Source organism: Durio zibethinus, chromosome 14 (assembly GCF_047325235.1).
Source record: "Durio zibethinus cultivar Kanyao isolate XHJ-2024 chromosome 14, ASM4732523v1, whole genome shotgun sequence".
Lineage (NCBI taxonomy): Eukaryota > Viridiplantae > Streptophyta > Magnoliopsida > Malvales > Malvaceae > Durio > Durio zibethinus.
In genome coordinates, this window is record NC_143175.1 from 14,132,570 (window position 1) to 14,149,735 (window position 17,166).

Genomic DNA, 17,166 nt, shown 5'->3' on the forward strand with positions numbered 1-17,166 from the left:
TTTTTATTTTGCATGAATTATTACTTTGACTCTTGTCCTTTGAATGCTAATTTGTCATAAAGCTTGCGTTTATGGATAAATTTGATTCTTTCATTGTAAGGAAAAAAATATATAAGAAACTATGTAAATGTTATTGACTAATTGAATCAATAATATTAGATTTTATTGTGATATTGGTATAATTCAATTAATAAAGGTTTTACAACAAAAATTAAGCATTTTCTATTTTTTGTCTTTGCGTACGGTGCAACTTGTATGCAAAACTTTAATATTTCAAATTTTGAGGGGGATTATAGAATCATCAATTTTTTTATTATTAAATTTGCTAATGAGTATTTTAAAGAAACTCTTAAAATAGTTGAGAAAAAAAAAAAGAAAATCAAACTATTTTTGCAAACTTCAATAAAAATTAAAATTAACAAATATAAAAAATATAGATAAATGACGTGAGTACTATTAATTGGAACTGTTCTCAGTTCAGTCCATTGTGAGAAGGTGTACAATTGAGAATGGATTCCGTTTTAATGTATTAGATAATATTATTTATAGTAATATTTTTTATTAAATGTAACAATTAACCATTAATCTTATGATTTGTACTATATTAAAAAAATAAATTATTTAAATAATAAATAACAATTTTAAAAAGTATTTTTAAAATACTCGTTAAAATAACTGTTATTATAAATAAATTAATTAATTGTAAATAAATTAGTAAAAGTAAATCAATAATGTTGGTATTTGTTAATGATAAATTTATCTCTTTTGTAAATAAATAGGCCGAAGCAAGTGGCAATAGATGATTGGTGGTGAGAGAGTTGATAAGCTAAGTAGAAATTTAGTTGATCGACTTGGCTAGGCGGACTTTAATTGAACACATTTTAGAAAACAGACAAACGGCCAAAGTCCAACTTGGAACGGATCGCTTCCACATTTCCAAAACACCCCATGAGATTCCAACACGACTTTTCCCGTCTCCATGAAACACAAAGCCCTTCTCGATTCCAACTTCCAACGTTTGGTCTGAAATCAAATTTGGATATGCTTCAATTCTTTTCTCATTTTTTTAAAGAACTAAAATTTCAAAATCCTCGTTATATCTTTCCACAGGCCCTTTTCCTATTAGGCTATTCCCTTAACCCGAACGCCCGCCTTATAAATATCCAATCTCTCTTCTTCTTCGGTCAAGAAAATTCCAAACCTGAAAACTAAAAAAAAAAAAAAAAATTCAATTTTTAATCATTTTCAGAAATGGTTGATTCAGATTGTAAAGCAAAGATGGCTTCTTCCGACGTCCCAAACAAATCCCCAAAGCTCTCTAACAAACTCCAGGTTTCGATTCCAACACCGTTTCATTTTTCGAATACTTCATCTCCACTTTCCACTTCCTCAACCGCTTCCTCAGCTTACGACTATTATCTTCGGCTCCCGGAGCTCAGGAAGTTATGGGAGACGAAAGAGTTTCCAGCTTGGCAAAACGAGCGCGTTTTGAAGCCGGCTTTGCACGCTTTGGAGATCACGTTCCGGTTTATTTCAGTTGTTTTATCGGATCCTAGACCGTATTCGAACCGCCGCGAGTGGTCGCGTCGGCTCGAGTCACTCACCACGAGTCAGATCGAACTCATCGCTATGCTCTGCGAAGACGAAAACGAGGAGAAAATCGCCGCAGGAACGACACCGATCGTTGATCTGACCTCGTCGAAGGGAGTACTAGCACGAGAGTGCAGCTCCGCCGAGGTATGGAAGATTCATGGAGAAACGACGGTGGTGAATCAAACCAGCGAAGCCAGCTTATTACCTCGACTCGCCACGTGGCAGAAATCCGAAGACGTAGCACGTAAAATCCTCTACTCTATTGAGTGTGAGATGAGGCGGTGTCCTTACACTTTAGGTTTGGGAGAGCCGAACCTATGTGGCAAACCAAACCTTTACTACGATGCTGTTTGCAAGCCGAACGAACTCCACGCGCTTAAGAAGAGTCCGTACGATCACATCAAGAACCACGAGAACGCGACGCTTTACACGACGCATCAGATTCTGGAATCGTGGATCCAAACGGCGAAACAAGTATTGAAACGAATCACTTTGAGGATCGACGCGGAAAGCTTCGAAACCGCCACGAGCGATTGTTATTTGATGGAAAAGATCTGGAAGCTTCTAGCGGAAATTGAAGATCTCCATCTCCTGATGGACCCCGACGATTTCCTTCGCCTGAAAAGTCAGTTACTGATAAAACCAGTCAACGAAACAGATGCGCTTTGTTTCAGGTCGAAAGGGTTGGTTGAAATTACAAAAATGTCCAAGGAGTTAAGACACAAGGTTCCGTTTATTTTGGGCGTCGAGGTGGATCCTAAAGGTGGACCCAGGATTCAAGAAGCTGCGATGAGATTGTACGCAGAGAAGCAGGAGGGTAATAAGGTCTTTTTGGTACAAGCTTTGCAAGCCATTGAAGGAGCCTTGAAGCGGTTCTTTTATGGGTATAAGCAAGTGCTGACGGTGGTTATGGGAAGTTTGGAAGCGAAAGGGAACCGAGTCGCGGCGAGTTCCGACTCGGAGGACTCATTGAGTCAGATATTCTTAGAGCCTACTTATTTCCCCAGTTTGGATGCGGCTAAGACTTTTTTGGGCGAGTTTTGGAGTCATGAACAGAATGGGTCTGGGTTGACTAGGTGGAAGAAGCGATGATGACTAGGACCAATCGTTTGAACTTTAGTTTGGTTAATTGATATTATGGAAATGAAAAAGAAAAGACAAGAAAAAGATTAATTATTCTTTGTAGTGTTGATGTTTGAAGAACAATTATTGTTTGTATGCTGTAAAATTTTTGTAAAATGGGAATTCATGATTTATAAAATTGTAACCAAATACTAGAAAAATGGGTTTTTTTTTTTTTTTTTTTGGTTATTGCTGCAGATCCATTTAAATTAGATTTTTTGTATTAAAAAATATATAAATAAAAGAAATTTTAAATATTGCAAGGATAAGAGGAATGATTTTTTTTTTTTTTTAATTATAGGTTCGATTCTTGGAAAAAGAAAGTAACAGATTCAATTGCCAATTTGGTTGTGATTTCTTACGCATAAGAATTCATATTTGAAGTTAATTTAGATTATTTTCTTTAAACAAATTGTTGTATTAAAGATATGTAAGATATTTGTTTTTTGAATTTTTAATTTATCCTTAATTTTTTACTCTTATTTATTTGATTCATTTTAAAAAGATGTTATAGGCTAAAATATTACTTATAAAATTTGAATCGAAACATGAATTAATACTCATTGGCTAAAGATATGTGTCACAGATCTAAAAAGAAATTTTAAATTTCATATCGAACATAATAGGAGGATCACTGAGGTATATAAGGGTTCACACTACTTTCGTCTTGTGAGGAGTTTTTTGTAAGATAAAACTGTGAGGTCAAAAGGGTCAGAGCGGATAATACCTCACAAAGGTGTGAACCGTGGCAGGAAGGCTGATTTGGGACGCCGGAAGGGTGAATGCCCAGTTCTCGAAGTCACACGAGTTCGGAACTTGAGTTTCGACCTGTGACAAGTGGTATCAGAGCCAACTCTAAACCATTCGATCCACGTCAAGTACTTCGAGGAAGGTAGGCAAGGTGACCAGCTTACGTGATAAGAGCGTCATGAGGTTGGGTGCGGAAAAATGTCACAGACCTAAAGAGGAGTCCTGAATCTCACATCGAACATAATAGGAAGGTCACTGGGGTATATAAGAGTTCACACAACTTTCACCTTGTGAGGCATCTTAATTCGGAGCTTAAATCTCGACCAGTGATATACATATTTTATTATTAAAGGGCAAATAATAAAATTGATTCATATCCAAGCAGCTGCAGAAGAAATCTGATTTAATTTTTTTTATTATTTTATATTGTATAATTTATCAATTTTGGGGCAGGCTAAAAAACTACATAAGAATTTATGTTATATGGTGTCGTTTTCATCTTCCAAGAATTGCTCCATTAAATTCTGTGAAAATAATTGATGACTAAAATTTCCAAAAATCTATCGACTCTGTCCTTTAGTCAATTCTATAAAATATCCATCCAATTTCCAGGGATCCTATGTTAGGTTCGTTTGTCCTCGAGCTAAAAGTAGTACTAGGATCAATCTTCATTTGAAAAATTATCTCATACATTGTTTTTAAACTTCACATTGTCACGTATACATCAAAATATATTTAAAATAATTAATACATTAATATAATAATAAATAAAATAACGAGATAGTATAGTTTTAAAAATTTCAATGAAGGTGTATAATATTGGATTTAAAAACGTTTTAATTCCCATTGCATGTGAAAATTATCAGCAAACAGAAATTGAAATCGAATTCCATCAACCGCTACAAATAGGTAACAGTTGACAGCACAACATTATGATGCTGGAGTTGGGGTAATTTCAGCACAACATTGTTGAAAAATTTATGGTTTTGGTCGGATATAAACGTGGTTTTCACATTTGAAAGCAATGTCTGCCATGTAGGAAAGATCAGGAAGTATATGGGATTGTATAATCTTGCCCTTGAGCGATGGTTGACGGAATTATTTTTATTATTATTATTTCTAAGGTTTGTTGGGCTGTGGGCAATTCCAGGCATAGTTCCAGAGGAGTTCCAAGTTCAAATGGTGGCCGAATTTAGAAGGCTAAAATATAACAAAAAAAACCTGTGAAGCATTTAAATCAATCTAACTAAATTCTTATACGATTATGTCATCCAGATAAGTCATTAATTTTTTTCTTTTACTATCAAAATCTTTTTACTCTTATATTAATGATATATTGATATATTTTAAGATATGTATACATTGACATGATAACAAAAGTATACATTGTGTAAAAATAAAAAAAAAATTTCAAATAAAAAATTATCTAACAAAAATTTTATTAATTGATATCATAATTAAAAATAATTTAAAAAATTAATAATATATAAAATTAATAAAAAAATGAAATACCTAAATTTATGTGAAAATTAATAAAAATTATTAATTATTTGATCATGATCGAAAGTAATTAATAAAAGAAAATGTATATTAATATATAAGTAAAATTAATAAAAAAATCAAAATGATTTTAATTTCCTTTTTCATATAAATATAACTATTTCCTTTTTATTAATTTTATATATAAATATTTCTTTTTTATTAATAAACATCTACTTCAACTCCTTTTTTTGCTGGCTGTTTGTGTTACTACTAAAACACAAAATTGATTTGTTTAATTTTATTTTCTGACCCGAGCCTTTTTCATATCGCTGTAGCATGTGCTTCACTTTTTTGCCTTCCCTTTTCTTTGCCATAGCACAAAAGTAAATTGTAATCTGCGAAAAAAAGGTAAGTGACTTTGGGGACCATTTTTGACTAGCTTGTGCCCCCTTGATCTGTCCTTCTCTTTTGGCTTTCTCCAGTAATGTTGATAGACTTTCATTGCATAACAGAAACAAGTATGGGGACAACAAATCTCCTTATCTGATACCTCTTTTAAAACAAAATTTATCATTAGTATAACCATTGATATTAATAGAGTAAGAGACAAATGTTATCCACCGCATGATAAGTGAAATTCATCTTAGGCTAAAGCCTAATCTTTCCATCATCGAGCTAAAAAAGGCCATTCAATTCTGTCATAGGTTTTACTCATATCAAGTTTTAAAACAAACAAATCATTCTTCCCTGGATTTTTATTTCTTAAAGAGTGTAACAGATCATAGGCGACAATTATGTTATCCGTTATAAGCCTACAAGGTACAAAGGCACTTTGGGTTCATTAATGCAGAAAGGAAAAACTAATTTAAGCCTACTTGCTAGGACTTTAGCGACAAGCTTGTAAAGGGCATTACATAGGCTGATCAGTTTAAATTGAGTGATGTTTTTCGGGTCTTAAATCTTAGTTATGAGGACAATAGTAATATGATTAACCTGGTCTAGTTCTCTTTCCCCATTTAGAAAAGGTAAACAAAAATTAATCACATCACTATCCACGATATGCTAGAATTTTTTATAGAACAAAGTACGCATACCATGAAGACTTGGAGATTTAATAGGATGCATTTGTTTGAGGGCCGTCAAAACCTAATTAGCTTTGAATTCTGCAAGTGAGAGTTCGTTCATGTTGTCTGATACGCATCTTTCAATAGCCTCAAAGATTTTTTCAGTGTGATTGCATCTTTGAGTTTGTAAAAGTTATCTAAAGTGACAAGTGGCAGTGCTTCGGATGTTATCTTCATTGTCATACCAAATTCCATCATCTCTTTCTAGACCTCCGATCGTATTATTCCTTTTCTCTGGTTTGCCTTAGCATGGAAAAATGTTGTGTTCTTATCCTTTTTCTCGGAGCCAATCAACATAAGACCTTTGGGCTTAAAATGTTTCTTCTTATTCCAATCCTGTGTTCAGCTATCTTCTTATTTTTGTGCATTTTCCCAAATATTTTGGCTCAGCAGAAAGCTTTTAACATGATTAAGCTCTTTCTTTAGTTCTTCAATTTTACTTCGCATGTTCCTAAATCTTGTTCTATGCCAGTGTAATAACTTCTCATTCGTGCTTTTCAGCTTCCTAACAAGATGATCACTTTTATTTCCGTTCCATGCCATGCTGACCTCATCTTCACAGTTAATTTCCTTCACCCACATGGCCTCTAAGCGAAATCTTTTTTGGTTCATTTTTCTTCGTCTTACACTTTGTTTCCTTTCAATATTAAGTAAAATTTTGGAGAAGAGTAATATAGAGTCCCGTTCTAGATGATACCGATAATAATGAAATTTATAATAAGAAAAAAATCCGTCGACTTTAAAAATCATGAGGGTTCAAGTCCATCTATCCCCAACCTTAAAAGCCTGTTTGATCTCTTACCCTTTTTGTTAGTGGTTCAAAGTTTAAGTAAAAAAAAAAAAAAAAACTCTTGGGAAGATCAAAGAAAACTTTTCCCCTAAAGAACTCTTCCAAAAATTCCTAACATTATTTTTTAAAAAAGGCACGTGCAATACTTTTGTGTTTAGGAGCCAAAGTTTTAACATAAAAAAGTCGAAGTACACGTTTTATTCGATACAAACTCTTTTTCTTTTAAAGATCCACAATGATAATGAAAAAGATTTTTTGCATATATGCACAAATTGATCAATAATATCAAAATAGGAAGAATCGACCCACTTCGACTTACTAATGGGATGCCTTAATGTGTTACAAAATTTTGCTTTAGACAATGATCCAATGAGAGAAATATTTGGAATTCTTAGTCTAAAATCGGAGCTTAAGGTGACAATCCAAGTATAGTTGAAATAGTTCCCACTAGCTTTGGTTTGCTACTCTGCGAAGTCTTTCCCTAATATTATTATTGGTCTTATTTCCCATTTCCCAGGTGTACCACTATCCATTGAAACCAAGGTCTTCAAAGCCAACATCAGCTAAAGCTCCTCGAAAATCCTTAATTTGACTCTCTCATGTAGGCAGTGCCTGCACTTTTCTTGAGTTCACAATATCTCATTGAAGTCACCAATGTAAAGCCAGGGTCTTGAGGACCGTGTCGCCAAGTTTCGAAGCAAATCCCACGTATTCCCCTTCCTACACGTTTTAGGCTTCCTTTAAACCCCTGTTAGCCTTCATGCCCTCATGGTTATTCCTTCATCAGCCTCTATATCAATATGGTTCTTTGAAAAACTGAGTAATTGGAGCTTTATCTCTTCTTTCCTGAGCATGGCTAACCTGCCACTTACATCTTTTGAACTGACTCCAAAGCATGAATCCATCCTACATTTTCTCTGTATCCTGTCTAACTTATTTACATGTAGTTCCGTTTCGTCAAGAAAACTACTTGGGGCTCTCATTACCAGTTGCCATAGTGCCTGCACTGTTTGTGGGTTCCCAAGCCCACGTCAGTTCCAAGCTAAGCACTTTATTGGTCCTGATGGATCTGGCTTTCGGTTCCCGCTGTTTGAGTAGTTACGCCATTCCTATACCTTCTCACTTGAGACTTGGTAGTTACTATATCTGAATATGGTTCAACATCCCCTTTAGTATTCTTTCTTTTTCCCAAGTTGGTGGGCGCATTAGTAGCTCCCCTTGTTTGCTCAATCTTGTTTTTTCCACTTGCATCTAGCCTTTACCCTTTGAGCTTTTGGTTCCAGAAAATGTACCTTCGATGGTAATTACCTTGGGACTCCACTTGTGTGTTGAAATCCAACCTGTTTTTGCTTAACATTCACCTTTTTTTTTTCCATATCAGCATATTTGTCAGCGCTATTCACCATCCGTACACAGTTTGTATGGCATGAATTCCCCACCATACTAGGAATTATTTTCGTACCATTTTTAGCCTCTTCCATCTTCTTTAATCTCATCGCTCCGCACGTAGAAGATATTTCCTCTGTAACCACATGATTTCTTTCCCCTTCATCTTTTCCCGAATCACCCAAAGTTTCGCTTATCCCTCCAATTAGCAAAATGTTTGCCAAAGAACTTATTATGCTTTGCCTCTAATCCCATTCTTTAACTTTTCTCACTGCTTCGCTATCATTTGTGCTTCCGACCACCATCAGCTTGTTTTCTCCTCTATCTTCGCTGAATTGTGTTTGACTATTTCTTTCAATCTGAGTTCCATTCATACTCTACTTCATGAAAGTTGGAGGGTTTGCATTACAGTGTCAAAACCATTTTTTATAGGTGACGCACACAACAATCTTCATATGGTTTGTCATTTACAAATTCTATACATTCCTTTTCCCTTCTGTTGTAACCCGAATCTGTGTAGGCAAAAGGTTGGCAATCTCTCATAGTTAGACTCCCCCTTAACTCTGTAGAATCGCTTTTCGCTTTTAAAGATGCAAATCTCCTTAGTGGTTTGCTTATTTCAATCTCTACCCTGATCAATAGGAAGTTACCTCATCCTGAATAGTCTTTGCTTGAATCGATCTCTATTAGTCTTTCAATCTGCTTCCCTATGCACTCTACTATCTCCATATTAATCCACTTTAGTGGAAACCTATAAACTTTGATCCAGAAAGTTGCCTTATTGAAGATGTAGTTCGAAGCCCTGAGGTTGCCATCATACTCTCTAAATAGTAAGAGGTGATTATCGAAGGACCGTGGTGCTCTGTCCATCACCCTCACTTTATCCTTCTTCCAAACTTGATGAGAATTAAGTTTACATCTAACACATTAATCTGCACCCCTTTAACCACCTTCCATATCACCTTCAGAGTGCCTATCATCGCCCCTTTGTTGAACAGTGGTTCAGTAAAATGTCTGTTTAACGACCAATTTTCTTAACCTTTGATTCTTGTCCCAATCCAATCTCCACACTATCTCGTTCCTCTTCTGTAAGAGTAAGATTGCCCCAAATTTTCTTCAAATCTTCTATCATTTTAATTACAAACCCAAGAATGCCACTAGTTACTTGAGATGAAACTATTCCGTAAGGACGACTCAAAGAAGAGATCTTGGAGGTTGAAACTTACGTAAACAACTAGAACTCAATTCCTATGCTCTAAGGAGACTCCCACTAAGCATTTTAGTCTATTTAAACACTGATATCAGTCCATTTATTCACTTGGCAATTAATCAGTCACTAATCGATGAATCGGAAACGAACAAAATTTGTTTAGACTAAAGGGTAAAAATCCCCCTAAATTATAATTTAATAATCACTTAAGTTCTTAATATTTTATTACAATTAATCAAATATTTAATTTTTTATTTCAACTTAATTGAATCTTTAAATGGACGGAATTTTGTCACATGGCAAAATTTAATCAATTGCTTCGCAAACTATAGTCAAGTAAACCATTAGAGGGATTTTAGAAAAAATTAAAAAAATATTTTATTTTATTTTATTTTATTTTCACATATATTAATTGCTTCTCATAGTAAATTTTAATATATTTTTTATTAATGTCACATAAAATTTTATTTTAATTGAAAAAAATTAATAATGTTAACTTTTTCATCTAAATAAGAATTTAATTAGATACAAATAAATGATGGAAAGATTAATTGATTACAAGATAAAATTGAAGTTTGAATGATGTTTTAATTATAGTTGAGTGTTGTCTTAACCCTTCAACTATCTATTTAATAGCATTTGAAATTATTTTATAATTATCTGTATTCAAGATTTGCACTAATTGAATATACAAATAGGAAAAGGATTATCATTGTAATTTTTTATGTAACTTTATTATTTTATTATATTTTTATGTAATTTTAGTTATCTATAAATGAAAAGAAAATATTCAAGCCAAATTAAACAATATTATGTAAGGAATTTGATTTTATTTTAAGTTTTATTAAGAGAAAATTTTATTTCAAATTTCAATTAAAAATAATACCAATAATTAAATATATTTTTTGTTAGGACACCAGCAACATCATAGGCAATTAAATACAAAAAATAAGAGTCTGTGACTTCCTCCGTTAATTCCTCTTCCACAACTTGAAAATCGTCCTCCATTACATCATTGATATTTTTCCGTTAAATTTTTATTCAAACAATATGAAAGAACCAAAACTGTTTTTACTGTTAAATCACAACTCGCTTGCTACTAGTTAATTGTTAAAGCAGGGATAATGTTATATTTAGCTCCCATGCTATTTTTTTTTCTATATAGTATCTATATTTTAAAATATTTAATATAATATTTGTATTGTGAAATCATGTGATAATATGGTACTTAGAATTACCATCATTCGACAGACATATTGTGTGATAAACAACAATTAAAGTGACGGCAAGTGACATTTTGTACGACGCAAGCATATTATTATGCTATTTAAAATTTTATAATATAAATTTTACATTTTAACGAAGTATAAATTTAATAATTTTAAATATGATATAATAATACGACGTAAAAATAATATATAAAAAATTATGTATAAATTTAATATAATCATATTTTAGATCTTAATTATATCGATATGAATAAAATATATCATATTTAGTCATACTTGTATCAAATAATGATGATATTATTTGACACGATTAAAACACGATGTTGTTTATGCAAACATATATACTATATAAATTATAAAAATTATTTTAATTTATATTTTAAATAAAATAATAATCATATTCATAGCATCATTTTGGTATTTAAATAAATTATAAATTTTTAATTTTTAAATGATTTTTTGTTTAATTACTAATTTAAATGATATATTTTATTTAAATAAATAGATTAATCATGTATGATCGTGTTTCTTGAATTGTGTTTAACAAATTAATTTTAAATATATTAGTTGTGTTGTGTTACATATAATATATATAACAAATATATCGTATTCGTAATTAGATTATTTGTTGTATTTAAATGTTCATGTCATGTTTATGTCAAAATTATTTATGTTATATTTAAAATCATGTCTAATACGAAATAAAAAATAATAACAAGAATTGTCAAGTCTAACGATATACAGCCTTCAACCATTGCACTGCGTGGTGCTTTTTCAATCTTCTCTTTTTTTGCATTTTTTTTTTATATTTTCTCAAATTTCTTTAAATATTTATTAAATATTTTTCAAATGATTTAACATTTAGGTGGATACCAATTTTTTTTCTTATCGTTTTTTTTTTAAATTAATAAATATATTTTAAGACTTTAATTTTTTGTTGCTTTTGAATATTCATCCTCAAAATTTTTTAAAATTTAATAAATATTTTTATATGATTAAATTTTTTAATGTGGACTCACTTTATATTATTTCCTTTTTTACGTTTTTCTTTTTTAAAAAATTATTAAATATTTTTTAAATTTTTATTTTTTTGTTTGATGAGGGTACACGTGTTTCTTTTTTTTACCGTGTGTTTTTTTTATTTTGTTTTTATATATATTCAATACACGTTTATAAGTTTTTTAATATTTTTTTTGTCTTCCCACTTCATACCAAGGAAATGTCACATGTCAAGTCATTTGTTTCTTTTTTTTTATTATTTGTTTATTTTTTTATGTGATCTACTTGATATCAAAGGTATGTTATATGTTTATTTTTTTATTTTATTTTTCTCTTTTTTATTATTTTTCTATTTTATATATACTTAACAAATATTTTTTTGAGATTTTAAACTTTTTTATCTGATCCACTTGATATCAAGAATATAACACGTGTCTAAATCATTTACTCTTTTTCTTTTTTTCTTTTTTTTTACTTTTTGTTTTTTTCTTCTTTATTATCTAATAATTTTTTTAATATTTTAACATTTCTTAAATGTTAAAGCCATTTGATACTATTGATTAGAAATTTATTTTTTTACTTTTTCATTTGATCATCTTTAAAGAAAAAGATATTATAGAGGTGTTGATGTCACATTCAAATTTGATAATTTTTTCCTTTTTGTCCCTTTATTAATTTATTTTTAATCCATAATATAAATTTTGAGAAAAAAGGAACTCATAATTTAGATATATGTACTATATTAATAAAATTATTTTTTAATATCTTAGTTTAATAAATTTTATTTCAAAAAGTTTTTATTTTTTATAAATATTTATTTAATTTATATTTTTTAAAGAGGTTCTTTTTCTACCAATCTTTCTTTTGTATTTTGTATTTTGTATTTTGCATTTTGCCTTTTTTTTTCTTTTTTAAATTTTTTATAAATATTTTTTAATGATTTCAAATTTCTTTTCATATGAGACCTTTTTGATATCAAGGTCATGCCACATGTTTGCTTTTTATTTTTATTATTTTTTTCTTATATATTAAATAAAGATTTTAAAGATTTTAAAAATTTTTTGTGTGATCTACTTGATACAAAAAGTTTGCCATATATCAAGTCATTTGCTTCTATTTTTTTTTCTTCTATCTTTGTTCTACTTATTTCTATCTTTTTTTTCCTTTTTAATAATTAATAAATATGTTTTATATTCTAATTTTTTTAATTAAGACCCACTTGATATTGTTGATTAAACATATATCTTTTATTTTTTCCATTTTTTATTATTTGATAGTTTTGACAAAAAATGATATTATGAAAGGGTCATCACATTAGGATTTATTTTTGTTTATTTTGTTTATTTGGTTTTTAAGTCTATAATATAAATATATGTTTCATTATTAATTTAATCTTATATTTATGGATATGTATTATTTTAATAAAATTATTATTTAATATTTTAATTTCTTAAATTCACGTGTTATTTTCATTTGACTTCCTTTTATTTTATTTTTATCATTTATTTGTAATAAAAATGGTAATTAATTTAAGTATGATAAAACAACTTATACCCAATGAGTTTTGGTTTGATTGATTCAATATGTGCGAATTTTTAAAAAATTCAAGATAAGGTCAAAGTTTTTCCTTTTCTAAAATTGAAATCAAATTAGAGGCGAGTTTAAAGTGTTTCATCCTATCTCGAATATATAAATAAAATTATATCTTTTAAATATTTATATATTTATATATGTGTTATTTTAATAAAATTATTATTTAATATTTTAATTTAATAAAAATAGTATATTTATATATAATTAAAATATAATCCATTCATTATATAAATTTTACTCATTTTGATTTTTATTAGATCCTTATTAAATGTGTTAATGTGCCATCTTATGCCTCTCTCTTTTTTTTTTTTTTCTTTTTTTCAACTTTTTTTTATTTATATTCTAATTTAGATAAATTTTGTAAAAATAAATAAATAATGGAATTATCCACGTGATACCTTAATTTGATTTTTAACTTTCATCTTTTTTTTTGTTTTTTAATTAAATAAATTTTGCAACAAAAAAAAGATGATAGATAGAGATGACAAAATAATTCATATTCAATTGGTGTGGATTCAACCCGATGGTGTTTTGCATATCTTATTTTGGGCTTTTTTTTTACTATTTTTTTTCATTTATTTTTTATTAGATGAATTTTGTAAGAAATAATGTAAATAAAGGTGTTCACGTAACTTCTTTATTTATTTATTTTATTTTATTATATAAATTTTACACCCAATGAGTCATTTATTAAAAGTACAAAACAATCAGTATTCGATTAGTTTCGATCTGTCTCGATTAGATATGAATATTTTTTTAAAAAATTAATATCAAGTCAAATCGAGTAGATTTTTAATTTAGGAAATAAAACACAGGTCAAAATGAAATTTAAATTATTGTGCCCAAGTCACATCGGATATATATAAAAGTATATTTTATTATTTATTTAATTTTATATTTATATACGTATTATATTAATAAAATTATTATTTATAACTTAATTTAAGATATTAACATTTTAAATTCAATTTAAATGCCTACATAATATTCCCATGATCTTTTTTCCCCTTTTTATTTTTTCATTTTTTCTTTGTTTATTATTTTTCTTTTTATTGTTTTTTTTCTTTTACTAATTTTTTAAATAAAAAGTTATTATTTAAGATCTTAATTTAAGATATTAATATTTTAAACTTAATTAAAATATCCATATAGTACTCTTATGGACTTCATTTTCTCTTTTTTTTTTTATTTTTTTTGTTCTTTTCCTTTTTATTTTAATGCTTTTTTATTATATTATTTTTGTGAAAAATAGGCTAATGAAAGTATATATGTGACACCCCATTTGGCTTTGTTCTTTCACGTTTTTTATATGTTTTAATTAGATAATTTTTATAACAAAAGGTTTCGATTAATATAGATACCAAAATAATTTATATTCAATGAGTTTTAATCCATTCTAATATGATAAAAAATGATTTTTTAAGTCGAGATTGAATTGAGATGAATCGAGTTTTTTAAGAGAAATAAGATCGAGGCGAAAGTGTGTTTATAATGTTTTGTCTTGATCAATTTCAAAGTATATATAAAAATATATATTTCATTATTATTTTGTTATTTATTATATTAATAAAGTTATTATTTGATATCTTAATTTATAAAATTAATATTTTAAACTTAAATGGAGTGTTTGTTTGGCACTTTTTTGAGCTTTTTTTTATTTTTTTTATTTTCTTGGTCTTTTCCATTTTTTTATTTTTTTAATTAGATAAATTTTGTGAAAAAAAAAAGTGATCGTTTGAGATATCCATGTGTTATTTCATTTGACTTTAAAAAACTTTCATCTTTATTTTATTTTTTTAATTAATAAATTTTGTAATAAAAAATTACTAAATATAGATAGCAAAACAAAAAAATTTGACTCGTAGCAACATACGAGCATCATGCTTAGTCTAAATAATAAATTTTGCAAATGTACGGTACACAATAATGGCTCCTCATGCCGCCACATGTCATTTTTTAATTTTCTTTTTTTTCTTTTTTGTGTTTTTTTTTATTTTTTGTTTTCTTACTTTTTAAAAAAGATTTTAATAAATATTTTTTAAAATTATAAAAAAATATTTTTAAAAAGATTTTTATTTATGTGTGGGACCTATTTTTATTAATTCTTTTTTTTTTTTTGCTTTTCACCCTTTTTAAGATTTTTCTTTTGAAATTTTAATAAGTATTTTTAAAATTATATCGTACATCTATTATATAAATTTAATTAATTATTTTTTATACTCGTTCAAAGTTTCAACATATTATCTAATTTTTTTATTTTTTTCTTTTAATTTTTTAAAATTTTTAAAATTTTTTGTTATGTTTATGATGTTTTATTTCGATTCATTTTAAAGTGCATATAATAGTATATATTTTATTATTTATTTATTTTTATAGCTATATATATGTATTATGTAATAAAGTAATTCTTTTTACTTTAATTTAAGAATTTTTTTTAAAAATTTTAAGTTCAATATTCGATGCCAATGTAGCACCCTTTATTTGCTTTTTTTTTTTCCCTTTTTAACTCTTTTTAGGTTTTTTCAAATTGTTTTCATTTACCCTTTTTTTCACTTTTATGCTTTTTGTTTTCATATTTTAAAATTAATTTGATGAAAAAAGGGATCAATTAAGATATAATCGTTTCATGCCCATTTTTTTCTTTCATTTTTTTAATTTGATAAATTTTGCAAGAGAAAAACAATGAATAGATATATGACAAATAAAAGAATTCACCTACAGTTAATCAAACAATTTAAAACATAAAACAGTAACTAGGGTTGGCATCGGGTCGGGTTCGGGGCGGGTTTTGCTTGCCCCGAACCCGACCCGACTTTATCATCAATAAACCCGACCCCCGACCCGACCCTAATTTTTTGTTATTTTTTCATACCCGACCTCGACTCGAATCCGATATTATATAATCCGTACCCGATTCGATCCGATCCGAAATTAATAAAAATATTATTTTTTAAATATAAATATTTAAAAATATCATTATATAAATATATATAAATAAATAATTAAAAAATAATTTTTTAAATAATATCGGGTCGAGTAGGGTCGGGTATGCCTAAAACCCGACCCGACCCCGATTATTTCCTAACATTATCCGACCTGACCCGAAACCCGAAATTCAAAAAAAAAATTCGACCTCATAGGGTCAGGTCGGAACCCGTCGGGGTCGGGTTGAATTCTCATCCCTAACAGTAACATGATATGAAAATAATACAAAGAAAATATAAAAATAACGTAGGTTAAAATTTTAACAAACAACATATATGGGTTTAACATAAACAAGAAAATGTATTTTATGTTTTTTTTTGTTGATTCAAATTATGACATGTAATTTTCATACAAAATATTATGAATGCATAAATTTTCACTATTTTATATGACATGAATAAATGAATTATTAGATATACTCACAGTAATGCACATATATTTTTCAATTTATTATAATTTAATATGTGATATCTACATAAATTACATGTGACAATAAGGTGATTATACAAATAGTTGTCATGTATTATTTTTAAAATAAAATTATAATATTTTTATTTTTAAAAGTAAAATAACAATAAAAATTTTCTAAAAATTTTATTTCACTTTTTTCCTTTATTTTTATTTTTTTAAAATACATTTCTTATTTTTGAAAAAAATTATTTGTTTCTTTCCTTTCCTCTCCTTTCTCTCTCTGACTCTCATTTTCCTCCGCATTTTGGTATGTCAAAAAACCAATTATTGTAGTAATACATGCTTCGCTGGTTATCCTTCCCTATAATTGAGAAAGCGAGATCTAATTCCCAATATCAGCTTAGATTAACAACAATTTTCTTTTCTTTATTAGCTAGCTAAATTACTAGTTTGGAATATTGCAACAGCATTGAATGAGCATCAACAGAACAA

The 17,166-nt window shown here is 28.4% G+C and overlaps 1 pseudogene across 1 annotated transcript; it reads left to right on the top strand.

Moving 5' to 3' along the window:
- Positions 1–877: 877 nt before the first annotated feature.
- LOC111294977 (nematode resistance protein-like HSPRO2 pseudogene) lies at positions 878–2,876 on the top strand (annotated as a pseudogene). The gene has a single exon (XR_016327575.1). The product of XR_016327575.1 is annotated as a nematode resistance protein-like HSPRO2 pseudogene (transcript).
- The last annotated feature ends 14,290 nt before the right edge of the window (positions 2,877–17,166 follow it).